The sequence below is a fragment of the Choloepus didactylus genome, chromosome 8, assembly GCF_015220235.1.
Source record: "Choloepus didactylus isolate mChoDid1 chromosome 8, mChoDid1.pri, whole genome shotgun sequence".
Lineage (NCBI taxonomy): Eukaryota > Metazoa > Chordata > Mammalia > Pilosa > Megalonychidae > Choloepus > Choloepus didactylus.
This window is the reverse complement of record NC_051314.1, coordinates 63,643,973-63,664,957: the sequence shown is the minus strand read 5'-3', so window position 1 is coordinate 63,664,957 and position 20,985 is coordinate 63,643,973. Positions and strand designations below refer to the sequence as shown.

General features: G+C 38.7%; 1 pseudogene; it reads right to left on the bottom strand.

Moving 5' to 3' along the window:
• Positions 1-9,825: 9,825 nt before the first annotated feature.
• On the bottom strand, positions 9,826-10,078 carry LOC119542658 (annotated as a pseudogene).
• Positions 10,079-20,985: the final 10,907 nt, after the last annotated feature.

Genomic DNA, 20,985 nt, shown 5'->3' with positions numbered 1-20,985 from the left:
TATTTTTGCAACTTTCTATAAAATCTCAAATTATTCCAAAATAATATGTGTATTGAAAAAAAATCTTTGAATCTCTGAGAGGCTGAGCTGTGGAAACAGCTTGGACTTAATGACAGAAGATGGGCTTTGAATCTTGCTTCCACCACCATTCAACAGGGTCACTTGAGACAAGATGGTTGAATTTACTGAGCCTCAGTTTCCACATTTATAAAACAGGGATGAATGTTTCTACTTTATGCACTAGTAGTGTGAGGAGCAAATAAAAAGTCATGCACCCTGGAAAAAGTAATCGCAATTACAAATATTTCCCAGAGTGTCTTTGAATTACAGCTTTGTCTAACCTTCACATTATTTACTCGATTGACACATGCATTTTTCCCCTCTTATATTTTGAAAGAGATCAATAAATGGTCTGTGATGTCTTCAAGACAGAAAAGTTGGGAGAGTCAAGTATCTATTTCATTTGAGAATTTATATTTTCAACATTTTTTTTTCCTTCAAAAGTAGCATAGAGTCTGTTGCATTTAACAAAATAGTATTTCCTGGAAAATTTGCTGCTCTGATTCTGGGATGAGTATCTCTGGATGTGTACAGAGATGTGAACAAGCAAAAGGTCAGTAAAAATCAGTCAATTGATGTATTACTTCATGGTTATCTTATTTCAGTGATGGTAAACAAAATTGTGTCTAGGCAAAATATCCTCGTGGAAAGGAAGTCCTTGAGAGAGCAGGTCGTGAGGGGAACTGGGGTGGAATGAGCCTTTCCTTCTCAGAGAGGCATGGCTGACTAGTCAGGAGCACAGGTTTTTGTACCAGGCATTCTGGGTTTAAACACAAACTCTGACTCTAACGTTTTAGAGGTTGGGCAAAGACTTGCCATTCTGTGCTTCATTTGGAGATAATTAATAGGAACATGTCTATCTGTGTTTTAGAAAGCCCCTCTGGAAACAGTGTGGAGGGTCATTTACAGCAAAGCAACACCCAAGGCAGGGTGGCAGTTGGGAAATGAGGCAAGAGTGAGAGGAGTCTGACATGAGAAACGAGAAGGAGGTAGAACCTAGGGAATTGGATATCAAGAGGATGTGGGGGAATCAGGGAAAGGGAAGAAGCTAGATGGACAAAAGTTTCTGGAGAAGGGGATTTAGTCCATTGACAGAGAGAGTCACAGAAGTGGAGGGAAAAGTAATGCCTTTGTAGTTTGGAATATACTATATGTTTGCATTTTGGAACATTTGTGAGGAGATGCCTCCCTGGTGCAAGAGCCTGTATTTTATCTCATAGGCAACTCTGTGAGGAAATGGGGCCTTTCTGGGTTGAATACTGCCTCCCACCCCATTCATGTCCACTCAGAACGTCAGAATGAGACATGTTTGGAAATAGAGTCTTTGCAGGTATAACTAGTTAAGACTTGGTCCTATCAGATTAGGGTGGGCCCTAAATTCAATATGACTGGTGTCCTTATAGGAAGAGGGAAGTTTGGACACAGAGACATGGAGATAGATGCAGGGAGAATGCCTTGTGAGCTCAGAGGCAGAGATTGAAGTTAGGCTGTCACCAGCCCCCCAAGGGACACCTAGGGCCACCAAAGGCTGGAAGACATGAGGTCTGAAATAATCATAGAGAAGCAAGGGAAAAGGAAGTTGAAGCAGAACATGTAGAAGGATGGAAAACCTGAGACCCAAAGACTGAGTTTATGGAGGCCCCGATCTGCATTGTTATTTGATTTCCTCCAATCTTGCTTAGCAGCCTAATCAAGAAATCAGAAGAGGCCAAGTCATCACTGTATTTTGTGATATTTCTAAAATATAGCCACTGTTCAAAAAAACTTTTAAGATCCATAAACGAAAATCCACCATTTTGCAGGATGATATGCCTTGCAGGCAGTTTAGAACAGTTCCCTGATGAAAGGCCAAAATGTGAAACTATTCTGTACATAAGTGAAATCTAAAAGGTTCTCCAAATCATGTGTCTTTGGCCTCTATCAGTCGTCCTTCTTCCAAATTAAAATGCAGCTCAATTCATAATTACATCCCTCTCCAAAACCTTTATTCCTTTATTAAGAGACTTAATGAGTTATCTCTGGAGAGAAAATTGATCACATTTAGATTTGACTAATAAAAAATTCTTACCAGAGCTTATCTAAAGTGAGGTCCAGAACTAGGTCATCACCACTCGTGAGAAAGCCCTCAGAAACCAAGATAAGGAAGAGAGAAGGAAGTGAGTTCAGCCTAAAGGTCAAGAAGCAAGTGTCCGGGGAATCCCACAGTGAAGGAGAATGAGATTGACAGCTGCCCCTAGAGAAAGTAAAAAATGTGCAGGGCTCACATTATTGGGTGGATTAACGGGAAAAAAATCTGTGAAAGAACTATGGAAGGAATTACGTGAAACTCAATCAGCTGCTGAAACGGATGACCAATTTTTAAAAATCAGGGGCATTGGGAGTGTCTGCTTGTGGCTTGCATTTTGTTCTGTGTACCTCAAACTGGTTTCACGGTGTGGAACCTGTCACTACTTACCAGCATGTTCAATTTCTTTCTTTGATTCTCCATCCATGCCATTTTTCTCTCATTTCCGGTACATCATAGCCAGAATACACTGAAATTTCCATGCCCACTCATTAATGCACACATCACTGCAAAGCAAGCAGCATATTTGAGGTGTTAGAGTGAATTTAACTGGGCTGCACACAGGCAGGGTTCCCCGGTTTTTGATTCTGAAGGACTGGGGGAAGCGAAGGCTGGGATCAGGTTTTTATCCTTCTTTTATAATTGAACAAACCTGCTTGGCTACCAGCAAGGAGCTGACAGATTGCATACTGTCATCATTTAATCTTAAGACTAAAATTCAATTTTCCTTTCTCAGGATCAGAACTGAGAGCAGGGGTGGGGGGAATAAAACACCCCAAAGACACAAGGTGACCTGTCTCAGTGGGGTGACCTAGTGTTCAAGCTAGCTAATGATGCCCGTCTGTCATCTGGGTCCCGGGAGCCCAAGCCAGAGGGAGAAGAGAGGATCCTGACAGATGGCGGCGGCTTTGCTGATTATACAGCTCAGTTGGACTGAGGCTCTATTTTATTCCCTGCACCAAGGTCCCTACGGAATATGGGCTGTTTACTTAAAACATATTCACTCCTGTGTCTGTTCATCAGATTCTTAGGATAAAAATGAACACAGGCAGCTGTTGAATTTTTGTGACTATTCAATTCTGTTCTGTGTTAAGGGAAACTCATAATCCATTTTACCTTGTAATAATTCTTTATAAGTGAGAAATCAAATCAGAAGTGGCAACAGAGAGTGGACGCTGGGGAGAGGAAATTCAAATATGCATTGCCTTCGGTGAATGCTATTTCTCTGCATGGGAAATTCAGACTTTTGCATTACCCTGCTAAAAAAAGAAACAGCAACCAAATTTAGCAAGTGGGTGTTTTCAAGCACAGAAGAATGTCATCTTAGGAGCTCAGTCCTTGCTTTGCCTTGTGCTTGAGAAGTCTCAGCTTTCCTTCTAAGACTAATGAAAAAAAATAGTGCCAGGATGTTATGCCCCCAAAGTCACTAAGCTTTGCACACAGCTGCATATAAACATTTAAAACTAGAGGGAGCAAATGGCCAATAGTACATGGACGGGAAGGGTCGTGAGGAAGAAAAGCAGCACTTGAAAAGAGTCACTACCCTCTGCTACCAAAAACCTCAGGGAGCAGAAACGTTGCTCCAGGCAGCAGCTGTAAATCAAAGCATGCCCAAGAACTTAGTCTCCTTCAGGCCAGGTCTCCTGCTGTTTGGAAAAGTGACAGGGGTTCTATTTTCACACCCAGGTGTTGCAGGATGGCTTAGAAGGCTAGAAGTTGTGGAAGCTTTTCTAGCTGTCCAGCACTGTTACTTACTTAGAACTCCTGTGGAAGGGAGATCAGAGTTGTGCACGGTGGCTACTGAAGGAAGGGTGATATGGCAGGTGTCCTCAGCAGACACATATCTGGAACAAGCTCAGGGGGTGAAAGTGGGCTATCAGACATAGTCTCATTATCCAAGGAGGAGGCTGTATAATCTGTTGGCCAGCTGTTGGTCACCTCAAGTGGCTGCTCCTTTTTACGTAGCCTAGAAAAACAGCCTTTCCATTTTTAAGGATTGCAGAAGGAAAGGCATGAGTAGAGGAAAGAGGGAGCTGCCCTCCAACTTCTTTTCCTAATTGTCATTGAGTATAGGCTTTCATAGACTAAGAATGTCCAATAAAATTGCATGGTTTAGTGAAGAGAGCACTGGAAAGAGAATCTGGAAATTCATATTTTAGTCTTGGCTCTGCCATTAACTGTATGACTTTGGAAAAGTTACTTTATCTCTTTGGGCTTCAATTTCAGCAACCATAAAATAAGAGAGCTATAATAGATTAGTTAGGGGTTAGTTAGTCTTTTCTGATTCTTTGATTTATTAATAGTAGGGGTCCCCAACTAACAGGTAAGAAGTTAGTGATATGTCTCCAAGCATTATTGATTTATTCCAGAATTAATGGGCCTAGGAATCTGAAATTCTGATGATAGGCCCAGATTGGGAAACTCTGAATTAGATAACTACTAAAATGAGATGATTTCCTACTTCCTGGGAATACAGTGAACCTAATGCCCAAATGCAACTGCAGACAGTAACGCTTTATAGTGGAAATTCTCCTTATATTTCAGGAATCTAGCCTGCATGGTCCAATAGAATTTTCTGTGATGATGGACATGTTTGCTATCTACACTGTCAACTAAAGTAGCCACTTTCTATACCTGATTATTGATTACTTAAAATGTGGCTAATATAACTGAAGGCCTGAATTTTTTATTTTGTTTAATTTTAATTCATTTAAATTTAAATAGCCACATGTAGCTAGTAGCTACCATATTGGACAGAATAGCTTCTACCATATTTTACCACAACAAACTAACGGGTGATTTGATATGGTGAAATGGAAAGCATATCTGCATTCTACTCCCGCTTCTACATTTCTGGGGAGTGTGAGGCAAGGGTCAAGAGTCTGTGACCCAGTTTCCTTTTCTCTTGAATTGAGATGGTAATGTCTATTTCACAGTATTGTTCAGAGGATTTAGTCAAATTAGATATGAGTTAAGAGAATTTATGCTGTAGAAAATATTCAACAGTAATATGGATGGTTCCATGTGGAAAGTAGTTGAAAATAATGGGCTATTTGGGGAGAGACAGTAAACCTCTGTATTTAAAGAGACTCTGGAATGAAAACATGTACTATAGTAGAGACCAAGGAAGAATTGTTTGATAAATAGGTGCTGGGATCCTATAATAATCATATAAAGCAACACACCACTGGGAGGGCAGTTCAGTTGGAAAAGGGTAATCGTGGGCCTGACTCGGCATAATGGGTGACCCCACCAAAGTAGAAGGAAAGAATAAGGATGCGAGAGGCAGGCAAGATGAGTTTAAAAACATCCTGGGATCCCCTAGCACTTAAAAAAATGGCAGTTTGACATCCATCATTTGGCCTTTTTCTCTGTCCTTTCTGCCAGAATGCGGGAAGAGTCCTAGAGTTTGCCTGGGTTCAAATCCAAGTGTTCCATTGGCTAGAAACAAACTCTCTAAGCCACACTTTCCTCATTATGAGATTACTATGGCACTTGCCTCAGAGGACTAAGTGAGAGAATTTATGTACAAACTGGCACAGTCCCTGGCATATAGCAAACACTCAAATGTGTAATTTTTATTAAATATCATGTTTTAATGTTTCAAACTTCCAAGCATATCAATGAAAAAGAAATGGACAGTCATTCACTGGATGAAATTAGAATCACAACCAGATATGCTGTTTTCTATAGTTCAATACTTCTTAATCTCATTTTGGGGAGTATAGTCAATTCAAGCTTAGTTTGCTTTAATTCATTCAGTCACCCAATTCTTTCACTTTTTTCTCGATTTAAAAAATTATAGGTCTGATTTTCTTAACAGCTTTATTGAGTACAATTTGTATACCATAAAACTTGCCCATTTTAAGTGTACAATCATTCATTTTGACTATTGTTTATTGAGTGTTGCCATGTGCCAGGCATGACCTAGGCTCTGGAGATACTGTGGTGAATAGACAGACGAGGTCCCTGCTTTCACTGAGCTTCCAGTGTAGTGAAGAAGATAGGTAATAAAGTATGTAACCTGAGGACTAGGAAGGAATAAAGTAGGGTAACACAGTAGTGACAGCGGTCCTATTTTAGATAGGGTGTCCCAGTTTGCTAATGCTGTCATTATGCAAAATACCAGAAATGGATTGACTTTTATAAAGGGGGTTTATTTGGTTACAGAGTTATGGTCTTAAGGCCATAAAATGTCCAAGGTAAGGCAACAACAATAGGGCACCTTCCCTGGAGAAAGGCCGTTGGCCTCCAGAAAACCTCTGAAAGCTGGGAAGGCATGTGGCTGGCATCTGCTAATCCCAGGTTGTGTTCCAGCTCCACTCTCAGCTCCTGTGCATTCTTCAAAATGTCTATCTTGGCTGCAGCTCCTCTTCAAACTGTCACTCTCAGTTGCTCTAGTACTGTCTGGGCCTGTGTTGCTCTTTTTAAAGTGCTCTAGTGATCCAATAAAGGCCCATCCTGAATGGTGGGGCAACACCTCCATGGAAATAATCCAATGAAAGGTCTCGCCCACAATTGAGAAACATCCAATCAAAAGTTTCCAACCTAATCAACACTAATACATGTTCTGCCCACACAAGGTTGCATTAAAGAACATGGCTTTTTTGAGGGTCATAATATACACAAACTGGCACAGTGTCCTAGAAGATTCTCTCCAAGGAGGTAATATTTGAATAAAGTGAAGAAGTGAACTATACAATTACCTGGGAGATGTGCTGCAGGCAGGGAATAGCAAGCACGGGAGACCTGAGGTAGAGCATTCTTGTTATGTTCCCTGTGTTTGAGGAAAATCCAGGAGGCCAGTGTCATAGGAGCAGAGTGAGGGAAGAGAAACAAGAGGGGAATGAATCCAGATGGAGAGTCATCAGGGCCCAGATTATACGAAGACTTGGTTTCCAAAGTAAGGCTTGTGAATTTTGTTCTAGGTGGGATGGGAAGCCACTGGAGGGATTCGAGCAGGACAGGACACACTCAGGTTTACATTTTAACAGTATTGGAAAACAGACACCAAGAGATAAAGAGTAGGTCCAGGAGACCAGTGCAGCAGACTGGGTGAGAGACGGCGGAGGCCCGGACTGGTGGTGGGGTTGGTGAGGAGGGGTCACGTCGCGAGTATTTTGATGATAGCACTGACAAAATGTCCTGATAACTGAATATGGGGCCTGAAAGCAAAAGAGAGATCAAGGATGACTCCCAGGATTTTGACTCGAGTAACCTGTGACTGAATGGGACCGTTTACTACGATGGGGGATCCTGGAGGAGCAGATTTGGTGGGAGTGGGGAGGTCATGAATCTAGAATTCTGTTTCTGACCTTTTTTTTTTTTAAATCTGAGAAGCTCATTGAAAGTTCAAGGGGAAATTATCAGAGTGATCCATTTTATGAACTATGTTGGGAAAAAAAGGCTTTATATTGGAGGACTTAAACAAGAGCCAAAAAAAAAAAAAAAAAGTTCCTAGAAGCCTAGATCAGCAGAGCTAAGGACTTCACCACACACATGTCCCATAGGATTCTGTATAAGAGTCATAAAGCCTCCAAGACATTTGCCAAAAAACAAGCTAAACAATGAGTAAGGCAGAAAATGTATGTAGTAGAAATTACTCTTCCAAATCTCTTTAATAGAATTTGGGAGGGCTATGTCCAAAGAGATCTGCTGACCTGATTAATTGCTGTAGAAATAATCTGAGTATCAGATGGCTTCAAGGCAAGAATGGAGAAATGCCTGTTTGAAAACAAATACCTCTTCCTCTCCATATTATTGCCAGAAAACTAACTAGAAGATTCACAGCCTGTGGTCTCCAGGATTATTTTTCATTTAACACTGAGAAGCACTTCTTGACAAATTTTTAAAAGCCACTACAAGATCTAGGGTGATTGGTAGAACTGACTGTCTTTGAGAAGGATTAGGTGTATTTCAGCTTTTGTTCATTTCTCAGTTCAATAGTTAAGTCCTCAAGGCAGCTCTGTATTGCAGAGTATAATTCAGTGGTTTTTCAACTGCTAGTAGTTTATCTTGGTTGTCAGGGCTAAAATTTTTCCTGCTCCTTATGCTTTCAGAAACCAGTGTCCACAAACCTTGACAGGAGATTTGACAAACGCATCCACTGAATGAATGAAATTAATAGTGAGATTTATGTGGTATTTTAAATATTCAATAGGACATCAGAACTTCTTCACCACATTTATCACCATATGAAGCAGTCCACGTTAAGCAAGTACTGGAACCCGACAGGATGCAGAATCTGTTGTATGCATTTCATCCAAGAGTAGGGGATTCACGCTACTTCCCTTCAGAAATCATGTAGCTGGGGAAATATCCTTGAATCCTAACGCTATAAATTAACCTAAAGATGTTGTTCCAATCAGTTAACAAATATGTCCTGATAGTATGTATTGGGTGAAGCATTAGTTGATACTTCTTTTGAGAACAAAAGAGATTTTGGTTAACCACTCTGTATACTTCTGTGATTACAGAAGTTTAGTATAACCATAAGAATAATAAATAGCCTAATAAAATAGGAAAACAGATTTTGAATGATTCTGCCAAAGCAAAATCAAATGGTTAGGCTTTCCTCTTTCCTTCTTACCCCTCACATTTATTTTTTCCAAAATATTCAAACAGAAAGTAATGAAAAATATTAGTGGATTTTAACCTCCCATAATTCATTTGATTCATTAGCCCTCAAGATCTTTATTTTTAATTTCCAGGGATTCTTCTGAGATAAATAAGATTCATTCTTCTCATTACTCTGCCTAGGAGATGAAATAGCAATATAGCATATTTGTATAATACTTGAAGTAATTTTTTTTTTTGCTATGCAGCCTTGAAAACCTGAGCAGTCCACTCCCCAAAGGAAACCATTGAAGTTAATTTCATATATATTTAAAATATTTGCCCTTGCATTTACATATATGTAAATATATACATATACATGTACATATAAATATCTGTAGGCATAATCGTTAGTTCAGTGTGGAATGATTTTGATTCATTTATTTAAGTGTTGTAACATTGGATATTTTCTATAACTTGCTTTTACTCTCAACAATATGACTCTGAGACCTTTCAACATGAGTACACATATGGATGTACTTCATTCTTCTGTCTACTGCACAACATTCCATATTTGAATATGTCATAATTTCATTCATGATTCTAACATCAATGGACAGTGTTCCTGATAGTTCATTAATAAAATGATCATGAAATGAACCTCTTTGTACATGCCTTCTTGTGTATATGTACAAATACTTCTCAAGGTAAATATATGTGTTGTTACATACACACACACACACACACACACACACACCCTGTTCTTTAATCCACTGAGATTTATTTTTGTGAATGGTTAATCAGTTATCCCAACACCATTACTGAACTGCTCATCCTTTTCCCACTGAGTTGAAACTCTATTGCTGTTGTTTACTAAAATATTATATGTAGTGATACATGCATGTATCCATCTGGACTCTAATTGGTTCCATGGTTCTATGTATCTAATTTTATGCCCAAATCACATTGTTTTCATTACCATATAATACCATACTTTGAAAACCGTCTCAGCAATCTTTGTGCATATGCTCTTCTATGAGAAATGCTGTAGAAATTTTGATTAGGACTGCATTGTGTTTGTAGATAAGTTTGGAAAGAACTTAAATTTTCGTCTTTAAAATATTGATTCTTGCTTCAGGGTACTTTCAGTCGTGCTTCCTTCTGAAGGAGCACCTTTCTGTAAGCCTTGCTTTCCTCCAGTACACTGGCAGAGGACAGTGGAACAGCCAACACACAAAACTACTGCGTGTGCATGGATAAAGACCGTGGCGATTTTATAGCATCCTGGGCATTTCACATCCATGAAGTGGGAATTGGGGCTCTGCACAGGCACTTCTTCTTGGGTTTCCTCTTCTCCTCTTCTGGAGAGGGATGAAGGAGGTCCTTTGCAAGAAGCATGTTCTCGTGGGGAGGTCATCACTGCTGGAAAAGGCTAGAATCCTTTTTTAATAGTGCTTATTGCTAGTTACGGGAAAGTTATTGATTCACTGGATGTTGACTGCACACTATACATCTTTGATGAAAACTTTTAAGTTGAATAGCATATAAGATGATTCTCTTAGATTTTCAAGGTAGACAATCATATCTTCTGCTGATTTTGTCCTTTCCTTTCCAATAATTATATCATTTCTCTTGTCTTATTTTGTTGATGAGGGCCATCAGGACAATGTTGAGTAATAACACAAGGGCTAGCATGGTGTTTTAAACAAAAATGTTCCTAATATTTCCTTCTTAAGTATGATGTTTGCTAAAGATTTTTGCTGTAAATATCCAATACTAAGTTAAGAAAATTTCCTTATGTTTCTATTTCCTAAGTTCTTTCCCCTCCCTCCCAGGAATGGGTTTTATCTATGACCAAATGCTGTTTTCAGCTTTTCCTAGGATAATCACCTGGTTTTCCTCTTTTAATCCAGTGAATTGCCTTGATATATTCACCAACGTTGAGGCAGCCTTGCATGCCTTGAAGGTGATTTCTTAATGTCCTGCTGGATTCAATTTACTTTGCTTTTACTAGGATGTTTACATGGGCCTTTGTGTTTCTGAAACAAATGAAGTTGTTTTCCGTCCCAGGGCTTGTGCCTTTGCTGGTCTGTCATCTAAGATTCTCTTCCCTCTATTATCCAAGTTCCTGGTTCCTTCTCTCCATTCCGTTCTTAGTTCAGATGTTGTCTTCTCAGCTTTCACACCTTACCTTCCTGTTTAGTATTTCCCCCACTCTCCATTATTCCCTTCCATAGTCCTGTTTCATTTTCATCAAGGCACAACACTGTTTAAACTATTGTATTTAGTTAATTTTTTTATTGTTCGTCTTTCCCCAAAGAATATTAGCTTCATGAGGGCAGCATGTGTTTAGCTAACCCACTATCCCAACTGTCAATATTTATACACTATAAATAGCACTTACTCCTGGGTGGCAGGGGTGTAGTGGGATTGGCATGGACTTTGACCTTGGGCAAATTATTTAAACTTGCTCACCTCTTGTTCTTGCCTATGTAAAATGGGAATAATAATACCTACATGACATAGTCTTTGTCAGTAATAAAGGAGATAAAATATTTTAACATGGATTTCAACAGTTGGATATAGTAGCTAATAATTAAATATTAGTTTTCTTAACTTACCACTTTGTCTTAAGATAGTAATAATAAGGTATCAAGGAAAATGTTGTATGCAATTGTGTACATATTAATGTATTCCAGTGGTGTTATTATGTATCTACAGATTCATTTGGAACAGCTTTACCTTTTTTTTGGAAGGAGAACATTTTTACATTGAAGCTCCGGTGATACAATAACAGCATTTAATATCTGGATTTCTGACTAATTTGCAAGAGTTTATGCTTTTGAGAATGTCTCCTCTTTTAAAGTAATATGCTAAAGTACATGTTATTTCATGAGTGTTTTCTAACTCCAACTTTAAGGACTAACTGTAAAGAAGGAGATGGAATTTTGAAATGTTTTACCAAATAATCCCCAAAAGATTTATGACTATGATTGGCAACCTAAATTGCTCTTTTAAATATATCGATTCAGAGCCAATTATATTTTTCTAGCTGAATCATTATCTTCAAAGTGCCTTGAGGGGTCTGAGATCCCCTGGTTGCTAAGATGCAGTAGATGTTTGATCTTGGTTTACCTGTTTTCTTCCTTTCAACCCCACCTATTGAGTTCAAGGCTGTACACATGGCCCTAAGCTGCTCCTGGAGAGCAATTTACACTATAATTACTAGCAAATTACCCAAAAGTAAATAAAGAGCCTGGAGTACGGAGTTAAAATATGTAGCTCCATAAAGTGATTTTACCATTATACCTTTCTGAATTTAGCACTTATTGTCACTGATACCTTTTCTTGAAACGGTTAGAAGCATATATATTTTTTTCAGTTGATCAGTTGACAAGAGAACATTTTCAGGGTTTTTCATACTTTCCAGTGACATAGCTATGCCTTAGCTGATCCTGGTGAATATTAACTGTGTGTCAGTTTTCACCAAAATATGCACACACACATACACACGAAATTATATGATCCCATCAGGCTTTCTCAGGTTGAGCAACTGTGCTTGTGCTAAGCTACTTAAATGTTATATTTCAAACGTATAAATTGCACATTCTCTCAATTTCACAGGTGAATTTGAAATTAAAGCCTTAAATGGTCTCGAATTGGGACCTCTTTAAATAGAAACTTCAGCAGCTAATATAGGTCAAGAAACCAGTTTGGTCAGGCAATGGAACAATTACAGCATTTCTCTCCTGTATGAATTCTTGTTTGTTGAAAAAGGTGATAATTCTGGCTGAAGGCTTTCCCACATTCATTACTTTTATAAGGTTTCTCTGTGGTATGAATTTAAATTACATCATGGGAAAACTAGTTCCATGATTCCTTTGGAATATTTGTGGTCTTGAATATGGAAAGTCAATTATTCTATAGTTTATAGAATAATGTTTGAGAAATATATATGAAATTTCTTTGCAAACTTAAAGTGTTATATAAATGTAAGATATTATTATATAGAATGTTACCTTAGTCTGTGAGAATGTTCATGGATAGAACCATGTCTTGCATTTTTTGTACCAGCTCCAGTGCCTGGCACAACATAGGAACTACAAATGATTTTTAATGAAAAAATAAATACGGGAAGTAGTACAGCAGTATCTAAAGCTAAAAGAATGTTGAGGAACAATAATTAAAACAAAGGAAGCACCTGTGTCTTAAAAATCTTGTCCATTGAAACTGTGGCTTGGTGCATGGAAGGAATGGGTCAGATAGAGAGAGCCTGACCCGAGAACAGGAGGCCCTATGGATGAGGAAGACATAGAGGAGACCAAAGTATTGGGTCATAAGTGGAGGATAACAGGATAATAGTCACTTGGTGTCTAGAGATCCAGCAGGAGGTTGTGGGGCTTCAGTCAAGGGATATGAGGTTGGGAGAAGCTCACCTGTCTCTGAAATGAGAAGGAGGGCAAAGGCTGATCCCAGATCCTAAATAGCTCAGTAATGGCCAACAAATCAATACAAGGTACCTAGTACAGAGGCACAAGATAGGAAACCAGTTGTTGAAACCACAACATAATGGGGGTGATTTCATATAACCTGTTACATGAGTTATAAGGTAGAGGTTTGTGATGAATGTGTCCCTACCCTAGGAAGCCATGAGAACATTGGCTGGAACCCCAGGTTATATAAAGGGCCTATGTAGGAAGGACACAGACAAATTTGCTAGTCTTCACTGGTTTCCCAATGAACTGTCAGAGTCACCAGAAAATGAGAAATAGCAAGTGTGAATCTTCCACTGTTGTTGTATTATTAAAAAGCATCAAATAAAGAACTGGTAGATTTTTTCCCTTTTATTCATTTATCACTCAGAAATGTCTCATTTTCTGGAATTCCAGATCTCTCAGCAATCATGTTCAAATGCACACCATTTACTAACACAAGATATAAAGTGGTCACAGTTTTTTTTTTAATTTAAACCAACCTTTGGCCTCCTGAGACAACTAAACCTATTTATAACAGTATGAGGACTTGTTTTTACAATGACTTTTCCATGTCTTCTAATGTATGACACATAGAAACGAAAGCAGTTCTCTGAGCCAATTGGCTTAGGGATTCCATAAGGCATAGGTAGCAACTGTTCCTCTCTTCCTCCTAGAGCATGTGTCCAATAGAACAAGAGCTGGTGCATCATTTATCATATGGAATTATACAAGTAAGAGCATCATCTGGGGACAACAACATAGAATAAACATTTCCCGCTTTGGAAATAAATTTCTTGGCTTTCGTGAGTGTGTTGGTAAATGATTTTGGACTGCCTAAGGATTTCTCTGCTGATGGGAGGCCATTACTTTTTGACAGCTTTCAATATCATTAACAACATCCCTTGATACCAATGCATTCGCGTTCTGTGGCAGCCCAGGCACTGCAAGTGCCTGCCGAGTGAAGGTGCAATGGGTCACACAATGCCAGTGCACAGTTAACCTCTGCAGAGCTTCACCCTCCTGGAATACTTCCATTCTTAACTACTCATCAGAATTTAATTACCAGCAAGCACTTCATCTGGAAAGTTGCCACAACCAGCTAATTTCAGGAATACAAGAAGCCCTGGCATCATCCAAGAAGGTCATTTTACACAAAGTACCTAAAATAACTGCAAGGTTCTCACATTCATAGTAAGAGAAAAGAGTGCATGACGACAAAGTTAAAAGTGGAACCGTGAAGCCAGCCTCTCCTCCTTGGCAAACAAACTAGCACAGCATGCCTCTTTGTGATAGCTGCGTGGAAGGGAATGGATGGCTCCATCTCTCCCTTTAGAAAAACTTTGGTGCCATGATTACAGGAGTCTTTTCAGGCTTCAGATTATAAAGCTCTGGTAGAAGAAATGCAAGAATCAGTTCCTGATACATTCGGAAGTGCCTGAGGTACACAGGACAGGCTACTGTTGAGCCTTATTTCGCCTTCCCAGCTAGGATATCTCTGTTTTGCTTCCTGCAATGTGCCTTATCCTCTCATTTCCAAACATTTGCTTACTTACATTTCTGCCAAATAAAAATGCCTGTCCTGCCCACCAACCCTTACCAACCCCTCTCTTTGATTCTCCTGTTGTCCCTGGTTCTTTCTGAATGCCACCACCCAAAGTGTTCTCCTCCCTTTTATAAGCACCTTAAGTTCTTATCATCTGACACCCCCCAGGTAATGACTTAGGTCACCATTTGTTCACAAACACAGTGAATTATTAAATGCACTAGTATGGAAAAGTGAAACATGTACTGGGTGGAGAATCAAATGTCCTAAGCTTTTGTTTCGATTCTACCACATATACAACCTTAGGAAATTCATTCAATGTCACCAGTTTTCACTAAGTTCATCTTTAAAATGAGATGATTGGATTAGATAATCTTTTTCCCTTCTAACCTTACAGTTCCATGAATTAGGTCCACTAGTGGCAAGGAATGTATTTATCCTTTTATCATTGCTGTTATAACCCATAATGTCTAGTATTAGTTATTCACATAGTGAGTGCTTAAAAAACATCCCCTGCTATGTACCGGGCACCATTCCTATCCAGTTATTCACCGACTCTGTTCCCTTGTATTATATGTGTTGATTTATTCAAGAAAGAGGTGAGTTGCACTAATATAGAAAACACTCGAAGAACTGAGTTTTGAGGTGATTTGTAAGGTATGATTTGTCAGAGAGAAGTAGAATACATGAATCTTCAAAGGAAGGAATGAGCCAGTCGTGCTGGGGAAGACCACATGCAGACAGGATTACCAGAGGTGAGTATTAGGAGTGAAGGTGGGGGACTTTGATAAAAACTTTGAATGTCAGGCTAAGGTGTTTAGAAGTGATGGGACAAGCAACAGAAAACCTCTTGAGAAAGGAAGATAAGGGAATAAAATATATCCAAGAATAAGTTACCCCCATTGCATGATGGACTATCCATTCAGTGGCAGAGAATAAGGAGGGAAGATGAGATAACAGGAATCATGCATGATACATGGACCAAAGAAAACAATGGAAGAGGAGCCAAAGGGACAGATACCAGGAAAGCATCTCCCAATGAAGGTCACTACTCCAGGGACGGTGAGAGATGTTTTACAAAATGAAGAAAATCAGCAATAAGAAAGGTATGTGGGGAATTCTGTGGTAAAATAAGTTTGAGATACAGTAGTTCAAACAGTGGCATCTGTTGTCAATTTATTGGATTTTAGAGGATGGTGGACACCCAGCTGGAGGTGCCACTCACTGATTTTTAACTTTATGTTGAAAAAATTTCAAACTTTCAAGACAGTTGCAAAAATGACACTAACTCCAAGCAGAGAACTCCAAAATATATGCCTCCAAGATACAAGCCACCAATTTTAACATTTTCCCAACTTTGCCGTATCATTCTATCCATCATTCATCCATCTCTCCCTCTACCTCTCTCTCTCTGTCTTCTCTCTCTCCCCTCTGAATATTTCACAGCAGCTTTCACACATCCTACTCATTGAACACAAAATACTTACATACACATTTCCTACAAACAAGGATATTCTTAAGTGAAATTCTTAAGTTTAAGAAATTTAAAATTGATATAAAGCTTATATTCTATATTCCAATTTTTTCTTACATTGCAATAATTTCATTTTGAGCTTTTTCTTGTCCATTCTTAGATTCCACCCAGTGTCATGTACTGCATTTAATTGTCACTATCTCTTTAGATTTAAATTGTTTCTTTTTTAAATTGTGTAAATATATATGTACAACATAAACCTTCCTGTCCCAACCTGTTTCAAGCATACCCTTCAGAAGCATTAATCACATTCACAAGTTGCAGTACCCTCAACAACATTTGTTACTAGAAATTTTCCTTCACCCCAAACAGAAACCCATTTTGCACAAACTCCCCATTGCACCTGACCCCACCCTGGTAACCTGTACTCTACTTTCTGTCTTTAGGAGCTTGCATATTCTCTGATATTTTCTCTGTGGATACCACAGGGCTTAAATTTAACATCCTAAATGTAGTAACAATCTTGTTAGCTTTGACACCAACTTAACAACTTCAAAAGCATGTAAAAACTCTGTTCCTGTACACCTCTATCCTGCCACCTTTTTACAGTTCTTGTCAAAAATGACATATTTATGCATTATGATTCCATAACCATTGATTTATCATTACATATTATATATTTGCCTTTTAAATCCTAAAGGAAGCAAAAAGTAGAGTTATAAATTAAAAATACAATAGTACTGGTACTTATATTTACCCATGTCATTACCTTTACTGGAGATCTTATTTTTTTTCATGTGATTTTAGTCAATTGTCTAGTGTCCTTTCCTTTCAACCTACAGAATTCCCTTTAGCATTTCTTGAAGGGCCAGTCTAGTGGTGATAAACTCCCTCAGTTTTTGTTTATCTGGGAATGTCTTAATTATTCCCTCCTTTTTGAAAGACAATTTTGTTGGACATAGAATTCTTGGTTGGCAATTTTTTGTTTTCAGCCCTTTAAATATATCATTCCCACTTCCTTCTTGCCTCCATAGTTTCCAATGAGAAATTGGCACCTAATCTTATTGAAGCTACCTTGTGTGTGACATTTTGCTTTTCTCTTGAGGCTTTCAGAATTCTATTCTATCTTTGACATTTGACAGTTTGATTATAACTTGACTCGGTGTGGGTCTATTTGGGTTTATCCTGTTTGGAGTTCATTGAGCATCTTGAATGTGTAGATTCATGTCTGTCACTAAATTTGGGAAGTTTTCAACCATTGTTTCTTTGACTATTCTCTCTGCCTCTTTCTCTCTTTCTTCTCCTTCTGGTACTACCATACAGCGTATCTTAGGCTGCTTGATAGTGTCCCACATGTTCCTCAGGCTTTGCTCATTTTTCTTCCTTCTTTTCTCTTTCTGCTCCTTGGACTGGATGATTTCAATTGTCTTCTCTCCAAGTTCACTGATACTTTATTCTACCAGTTCCAATTTGCTGTCGAACTCCTCTAAGCAATTTAAAATTTATGTTCTATGGTCTTCAGATCTGTTTTGTTCCTTTGATAATTTCCTGGATAACTACCAGTCATCATTCAGATTTCAACTTAGGTGTCTTAGATGTTTCTTTCTCCATGAAGCTGCTATACTTCCTATACCAGGAAATAACCAGGTCCTACCTAATCCCTCTTGGGTGCTCTTATTATCCCTAGAATTCCCATCACACTCGATTGCAGTTGACTCTTTGCCTGTCTGTGGTAGGCTCTGTGAGGGTGGATTGTGTCTGGGGGAGGGGGAGGAGGAGGGGACTGGTCTTAGTCATACCTTCATCCCAAAGCTCATGACAGTGCCTGGCACATACATAGAAGTCACCTGGTGCATGTAACAGAATGAATGAATGAGTGAATAAATGAATCATCTCATGGAACACTTCTGACAAGTTGCTATAATTATATAGTGGGATGAAATGGGGCCCTATCACCCCAGCTCTGATAAGCTTATTCTAGATCCCTTCAAAGGACTCAGGTTTTTATTTTCCTTTTTATTATGCCCCTTAGGGATCACAGTTCTTCAGTTGTTTATAATTCAAAAGATGTTCTGTTACAGAGAGGGGAATATTATAATACAAATAGTTTACACAGATTGATCCATCCATTCATCTACTAGCATTCAAGCTCCAGGAGACCCAGGATTTTAGTTCCTTTAGTTCAAAACTATATTATCAGCATTTAAAGCAGTTCTTGACACAGAGCGAGTGTTGAATTGTAGTGGGTGATATGGTGTAGAGCCCTGATTCCTACCACACAGCCCTTCAGGATGGAAGTTGTGAATGTTGGTGGCTGATTGTTCACAGCTGAGCCCCCTCCAGGAATTGCCCTGAGTGGCCCAAGATCACACACCCTTTCTAAGGGGCAGCTATACACAATGACCTGTTGATGTAGGAGGTTTAAAAGACTGGCCTCCTTGCCTCAAGGTGGGACAACTATAAAAGACTCTCCCAGCTCCAGAGTTTCTTGTGGGATTGGCCAAGTTGTTGTAATTCCATCAAGGTTCCACTCCTCCTTGCGTCCAATCCTACATCCTTCACTGTCCCATAGGTGTTGACCCCAAGTTCCCTCTCCTCAGGAAACTATCCATCTGAGAGTCTGTTTCCTGGGGAACCTGGCTTATGACATAATTAAATGAATAAATGAATGGATTAGCAAATATTTATCGAGAACCTTCCATATGCCTGCCACTCTGCTAGGTGCTAAGGTTAGAAATGTGAACAAGACAAACAACATCCTTAATCTCAGGTAGCTTTCATTATAAAGGTGGGGGGGGTGATGAACAAATATAACTTCAGGTAACATTGATCAATGAATAAAATAAAGTGATAGAAATGCACAAGAGATTTTTCAAATGGGGTTAGAAAGAGCCTCTCTGAATTCTGTTTGAGCTGGAACTTGAATAACAAGAAGGAGTTGGACATGAAGTCTGGGGAAAGAGTGCTTCAGGTAGAGGAGATAGCTAGTGCAAAGTCCTTGAGGCAGGAGCGAGCTTGGCCAAGTGGAGGAACATAAAGGCCAGAATGCCTGGAGCACTGAATGAGCAGAAGAGTGGTACAGGATAATGCTGGAGAGTAAGGCTGGAAACAATCACATAGGGCCTTGTAGACTAGTAAGAATTCTGTATAAAACATTGGGACACAACTTCATTACACAATAGGTTTTTAATGTCAAGTTTTTATAACTATCACCTTTCTCACTTTGTAGCTCTTCCTTGTTTGTATCACTAGTCTAGAGAAAGATTTTTTTTTTTTTTTAATTTTAGTTCTTTTTCTTTGAGGCTGGAATGTAGCCAGGTGTCTCTTAATATATCACAGCTCCATGGGGGCTTCTGGTACCCACCACATACTCCATCAGACAAGTCCATATATAGCTGAACCCAAACTGGGGACCGAGATAAAGCTTTCCCAAGGCTCCATGTGTGGCTGGATTGAAGGTGGAGGGTGAGTGGTGACTACTTTAGAAGCCAGGGTAGCTGAGCACAAGTCCCAGCCCACTAAGGGCCTCCACTATAATTATGTACCCAGGGTACTTCAGGTAAGAAGAAGAGAATGAGGGGCAGCTATAGAAAGGTAATTTTATTAAGAATCAGAAATTGGACTCTTTCCACAATCAAGCACTAAATTAATTCTGAGCTTACGAATACCCAAGGCAAAGAACAGTGTCATGGGATCTTTTTTTTTTTCTAGTAGAAAGAAAGATACTCATTTTTAAGGAGAGAACAACTTTTTCACAGCTCTAAAATCAGGGGCAAATTATTCATGTGGAGCCTAATCATAAAGATTTCCAGAAATCCAACAAACATCTGTTTTGCAAAAAACAAAAACAAAGAAAACATTTTACTTAGTCATTTCTTATATCACCTCTTGATTAAACGCAGTTGAAATCCTGGTATAGAACTGTGTGTGGTTAGGTGAGGATATTCTGATGAGGCATTAGGTTTACCAAATGTATTAAATTTGTTGACCAGAATGTAAACAAATAGTTAGTATTCTTTTGGTTATCTGCAAATAACATTTATTTTAATCAAGGTTTTGGTGGTAGGTTAAGATTGATGCTTCCAGCAATAGTTAGAATTCTTTTGGTTATCTGCAAATAGCATTCATTTTAATCAAGGTTTTGATTAAAATTGATTGATGCTTCCAGCAAGTACTTTGTGTGCAGAGGGTCCATCTTATTTGAAAAGAGATGTGTAAGATATTTAGATACCAAATGGTTTAGTCACACCTAAAAATACAATACTCCCCTCCACCAACTCATAAAAACCTCTCTGAACAACCCTTCTCCCCTTCTGGACAAATATTTAGAGATTCAGGACAGACATATACTTTATGTTCTCTGCTCCTTTGGGCTCACTCTTCCAATCATTTTATCTAAATAAAATTATTTTACTGTTAACCCCTAAACTTCTAATCCATACCATGTCCAGTAGTCCATATATACGGTATTGTTTTAATAAAAAGGCCCAACCTTCTTATATCCTTCCTGTCAAATTATATTACCAACCGGGGAAGTGGGGATTTATAATACAACCTACAGCAGAAGAATAAGAAGAGAGATTTCCAATACTACAAAAAAAAAAAATCACATTAAAACTATGTTTTAAAGCTCCTCCCCCTTTAAAAATGTTTGCTCGGTAATAGTGCTATGCAATAGAAATATAATACAAGCCACATAGGCAATTTAAAATTTTCTAGTAGCCATATTTTAAAAAGTAAAAAGAAACCAGAGAAATTAATTTTAATAATATATTCTACTTAACCCAATATATCCAAACTACTGTCATTTAAA